The sequence below is a fragment of the Hyperolius riggenbachi genome, chromosome 11 (genome assembly GCF_040937935.1).
Source record: "Hyperolius riggenbachi isolate aHypRig1 chromosome 11, aHypRig1.pri, whole genome shotgun sequence".
NCBI lineage: Eukaryota > Metazoa > Chordata > Amphibia > Anura > Hyperoliidae > Hyperolius > Hyperolius riggenbachi.
The window spans coordinates 218420669-218426668 of NC_090656.1; the positions used below are offsets into that span (position 1 = coordinate 218420669).

Sequence of the window (6000 nt, forward strand, 5' to 3'; positions counted from 1 at the left end):
TCTTAGAGAGTGGAGGTCGATTTCTGTGAGAAAACTGGGACCTTCCTGGGGACTATTCAGAGAGTTATCTTTCCGGTCACCTTCCTCCTCATCCTCCTAGTGGGATTGCTCCTTAACCTTTCCGTCATGTGGATTTTGAGATTTCGGATCAAACGCTGGAACAGAAGCACCATTTTCCTCTTCAATTTGGTCCTGGCTGATCTCACTTGGATCCTGTGTCTCCCCTGCCTCATCTTCTACCACTTCAACCAGCTGCACTGGATATTCGGTGATGCCACCTGCAAGATAATCAGGACTACTTACCATGCCTGCTACTACTGCAGCATCTATTTTGTTACCTGCTTAAGCATAGATCGGTACTTGGCCATTGTCCATCCTCTCAAGTCTTTGAGGATACTAAAGAAGCGGCAGTCTTTGATCATCTGCTTCTCCATTTGGATGGCCACTTCCATCAGTAGTTTGCCGGTTACCTTCTTGGCTGGAACTCAGATCTGTGAGGACAACAAAACAATCTGCTCACTTTATGTGTTTTCCAGCGACACTCATGTCACGTTGCCTTACTCCTTGATCTCCACCGCTATCGGCTGTCTGCTCCCCTTCATCTCGATATGTTACTGCTACTGTAGTAGTGTCAGTGAACTCAAACGGATCGAAATGCAGAGAGTGAAGAAGAGAAATCTGTTGACCAAACTTATGTGTTCAGCTATGGTCAATTTTGGTCTCCTCTATCTACCTTACCATGCCTCCAGAAACTTTTGTATATTATTGAGGGTCTTTTGGCCAACCAGGCCCATTGTCATTGAGAGGGCAGACGCTTTTTTCTTCATAGAGATGACCGTGTGCAGTTTGAACACTTGCATCAATCCTCTCTTCTGTTTCCTTGCCGGAGGGGACTTCCGGGACCAGGTTTGCCGAATTGCTCACTCATTCGGACCTTTTGCTAGGTGGAGAGTGAGAAATAGAAGAACAGCGATTTGCCCAATATAAAACTTTTTGGGACTAAACTGAACACTGTAAAGGAATTACTGGTCAATTGGGGTTTGTAGAGGATGAGATATGGTGTGGTTCGTGTTTCAGAACTCCACTGGTAGAGCAAGATGAGATGTTCTGGAGTGAAGACCCATGGCAAGTCCTCCACTGCAATAGGGGTAACTACCAGCGGTGTGAAGGACATGTATGGATAAATCTCCAAAGCAGGACTGGGCCAAGGCAGAGGCTGGGGAGGCACACTAGCTTCTCTTGAGGGTCCGTGTTGTCCATGTGTATGTCTCCCCCCTCCCCCCCAAACACACCCTTCCCCCAAGTGCCTCCTCTTGCCTGGCCATATGTAGAGTCTAAATTGAGGCTGTAAAAGTGCTTCTCACCTCGTCTCATGGCGCTGGGACCTTCAGTCATGTTGCTGACTTGCAGCATCTCCTCTGTCTCTCTTTAGTGCCGCCTCTCCTTACATGCACTAGAAAGAGACAACAGGTGATGCTGCAAGCCTCCAACAGGCTGCAGATCCCGATGCAGAGATAAGTAGGAGAAGTTTTACAGCACTCCACTCATGACTCTGAATGTTGGGGGGGGGGCTACCTAATATTGGGTATACATCTAGCCATCTAACCCAGGGAGGGGAGTTTGCATTGGGGGACGTCTGGTTATCAATCTTGGGGACGGTGCTACCTAATACTCTGGCTCATCTGGCTATCTAAACTGGGGGGGGGGAGGGGAGCTACCTAATACTGGGGGAACATTTGGCTGTCTATACTAGTGGGCAACCTTCTTAATACTGGAGGTGCATCTACTACCTACACTGGTATGAACACAATTCTGGGGCCCTGCTCCAAGGGGCTGATATACTTATGCTAGAGAACAGTAGAAGACACATTTCACACAGCAAATCTTGACTTCAATAATTTATTTTTTAAACAATCTGATTTAATACTGATTTAATACTGCAGGGAAACCTCATCATTGTGGGAGGAGTGTAGACACAAACTACTGCAGGGAGACCTCACTATTATGGTAGGGGAGGAGACACAAAATACTGCAGGGAGATCTCACTATTGTGGGAGGGGCGGAGACACAAAATACTGCAGGGAAATCTCACCATTGTGGGAGGGGAGGAGACACAAACTGCTGCAGGGAGATCTCACTATTATGGTAGGGGAGGAGACACAAAATACTGCAGGAAAATCTCACCATTGTGGGAGGGGCGGAGACACAAACTACTGCAGGGAGACCTCACTATTATGGTAGGGGAGGAGACACAAAATACTGCAGGAAAATCTCACCATTGTGGGAGGGGCGGTGACACCAACTACTGCAGGGAGATCTCACTATTGTGGGAGGGGCGGAGACACAAACTACTGCAGGGAGATCTCACTATTGTGGGAGGGGAGGAGACACAAACTACTGCAGGAAGATCTCACCACTGTGGGAGGGGGGGAGACACAAACTGCTGCAGGGAGAGCTCACTATTGTGGGAGGGGCGGAGACACAAACTACTGCAGGGAGATCTCATTATTGTGGGAGGGGAGGAGACACAAACTACTGCAGGAAGATCTCACCATTGTGGGAGGGGAGGAGACACAAACTACTGCAGGGAGATCTCACTATTGTGGGAGGGGAGGAGACACAAACTTCTGCAGGGAGATCTCACCATTGTGGGAGGGGAGGAGACACAAACTACTGCAGGGAGATCTCACTATTGGGGCAAGGGAGGAGACTCAAACTACTGCAGGGAAATTAGAGATACAGTGACTTGCAAAAGTATTCGGCCCCCTTGACGGTTTCCACATTTTGTCACATTTCTGCCACAAACATGAATCAATTTTATTGGAATTCCACGTGCAAGACCAATACAAAGTGGTGAACATATGAGAAGTGGAATGAAAATCATACATGTTTCCAAACATTTTTTATAAATCAAGAACTGCAAAGTGGGGTGTGCATAATTATTCAGCCCCCTTTGGTCTGACATTGCCTGATGAGTGCAAATGACTAAATAGAGTGCACCTGTGTGTAATCTAATGTCAGTACAAATACAGCTGCTCTGTGACAGCCTTACAGGTTGTCTAAGAGAATATTGGGAGCAACAACACCATGAAGTCCAAAGAACACACCAGACAGGCCAGGATATAAAGTTATTGAAAAATTTAAAGCAGGCTTAGGCTACAAAAAGATTTCCAAAGCCTTGAACATCCCACGGAGCACTGTTCAAGCGATCATTAAAAAATGGAAGGAGTATGGCACAACTGTAAACCTACCAAGACAAGGCCATCCACCTAAACTCGCAGGCCAAACAAGGAGAGCCCTGATCAGAAATGCAGTCAAGAGGCCCATGGTGACTCTGGACGAGCTGCAGAGATCTACAGCTCAGGCGGGGGAATCTGTCCATAGGACAACTACCGTATATACTCGGGTATAAGTCGCAAAATTTAGGACTGATTCAAAGTAAAAAAGTGGGGGGGTCGACTTATAGTCGCATAGTCCTAAATTTTGCGACTTACAGCCTGAGTGGGGTGAGGGTGTGTGTTATGGATGTGGGGTGTGTGTGTGTGGAGGGGTTACTCACCATCCATCGCTGGGCGCAGTGTCCTCTTTTCCTCTCTTCTCCCTCACTCGCGCGTCTGCCCCCTTAAGAGAGATGGTCCGGCTCCCGATGTCACATGACGTCGGGACCGGAAGTTACCGCGCGAGTGGAGGAGAAGCGAGCAGAAGAGAGGAGACTGCGCCCAGCGGTGGATGGTGAGAGGAGACTGCTGCAGCGGCGGGGAAAGCGGGCATGGAGGCAAACATCCCACCTTCCACAGCCTCTATCCTCCATCTACTTCCTCTCCCACGCATCCCCTTGTGCTGATACCAGCGTCTCCTGTGATGATGTCATCACAGGAAACGCTGGTATCAACGCATGGGATGCCTGGGAGAGGAAGTAGATGGAGGATAGAAGGTGAGATGTTTGCCTCCATGCCCACTCTCCCCACCGCTGCAGCCTATACATGGGGGCAACTGTACTGGCTACCTACCTATGCTGCTGGCAACTATACTGGCTACCTACCTATACTACTGGCAACTATACTGGCTACCTACCTATGCTACTGGCAACTATACTGGCTACCTACCTATACTAATGGCAACTATACTGGCTACCTACCTATGCTACTGGCAACTATACTGGCTACCTACCTATACTAATGGCAACTATACTGGCTACCTACCTATGCTACTGGCAACTATACTGGCTACCTACCTATACTAATGGCAACTATACTGGCTACCTACCTATGCTACTGGCAACTATACTGGCTACCTACCTATGCTACTGGCAACTATACTGGCTACCTACCTATGCTACTGGCAACTATACTGGCTACCTACCTATGCTACTGGCAACTATACTGGCTACCTACCTATACTGGGGGCAACTATACCTGGCTGCCTACCTATGCTGGCTACCTATACTGGAGGCAGATACCTGGCTGGCTTACCTATAGACTCTATAGACTTACCTATAGACTTATACTTGAATAATTGGAAAAATCCACCTTGTGAGGGTCAAATTTTGGGGGTCGACTTATACACGGGGTCGACTTGTATCCGAGTATATACGGTATTAGTCATGCACTGTACAAAGTTAACCTTTATGGAAGAGTGGCAAGAAGAAAGCCATTGTTAACAGAAAGCATAAGAAGTCCCGTTTGCAGTTTGCCACAAGCCATGTGGGGGACACAGCAACCATGTGGAAGAAGGTGCTCTGGTCAGATGAGACCAAACTGGAACTTTTTGGCCAAAATGCAAAACGCTATGTGTGGCGGAAAACTAACACTGCACATCACTCTGAACACACCATCCCCACTGTCAAATATGGTGGTGGCAGCATCATGCTCGGGGGGTGCATCTCTTCAGCAGGGACAGGGAAGCTGGTCAGAGTTGATGGGAAGATGGATGGATCCAAATACAGGGCAAACTTGGAAGAAAACCTCTTGGAGTCTGCAAAATACCTGAGACTGGGGTGGAGGTTCACTTTCCAGCAGGTCAATGACCCTAAACATAAAGCCAGGGCAACAATGGAATGGTTTAAAACAAAACCTATCTATGTGTTAGAATGGCCCAGTCAAAGTCTAGATCTAAATCCAATCGAGAATCTGTGGCAAGATCTGAAAACTGCTGTTCACAAACGCTGTCCATCTAATCTGACTGAGCTGGAGCTGTTTTGCAAAGAAGAATGGGCAAGGATTTCAGTCTCTAGATGTGCAAAGCTGGTAGAGACATACCCTAAAAGACTGGCAGCTGTAATTGCAGCAAAAGGTGGTTCTACAAAGTATTGACTCAGGGGCTGAATAATTACGCACACACCACTTTGCAGTTATTTATTTGTAAAAAAAATTTGGAATCATGTATGATTTTCGATCCACTTCTCACGTGTACACCACTTTGTATTGGTCTTTCCCGTGGAATTCCAATAAAATTGATTCATGTTTGTGGCGGTAATGTGACAAAATGTGGAAAACTTCAAGGGGGCCGAATACTTTTGCAACCCACTGTACTTCTGCTAGAGAACAGTAGAGGACACATTTGACACAGCAAATCTTGACTTCAAAATTTTATTTTTTAAACAATCTGATTTAATACTGCAGAGAAATCTCATCATTGTGGGAAGGGAGGAGACACAAACTACTGCAGGGAGACCTCACTATTGTGGGAGGGGAGGAGACACAAACTACTGCAGGGAAACCTCATCATTGTGGGAGGGGAGGAGACACAACTACTGCAGGGAAACCTCATCATTGTGGGAGGGGCGGAGACACAAAACTACTGCAGGGAGATGTCACTATTGTGGGAGGGGAGGAGACACAAAATACTGCAGGGAGATCTCACTATTGTGGGAGGGGCGGAGACACAAACTACTGCAGGGAGATCTCACTATTGTGGGAGGGGCGGAGACACAAACTACTGCTGGAAAATCTCAGCCGCATGGGAGGGGAGGAGACACAAACTACTGCAGGGAAATCTCAC

General features: G+C 47.5%; 1 protein-coding gene across 2 annotated transcripts in view; it reads left to right on the forward strand.

Annotated features, from left to right (window-relative positions):
• Positions 1-1004, forward strand: part of ANO5 (anoctamin 5) — a 182354-nt gene extending 181350 nt beyond the window's left edge. For both annotated transcript variants that reach the window (XR_011024731.1, XR_011024730.1), the window contains one exon: positions 7-1004. The gene's annotated coding sequence lies outside the window, so the exon portion shown is untranslated. The remainder of the gene's footprint in view (positions 1-6) is intronic.
• Positions 1005-6000: the final 4996 nt, after the last annotated feature.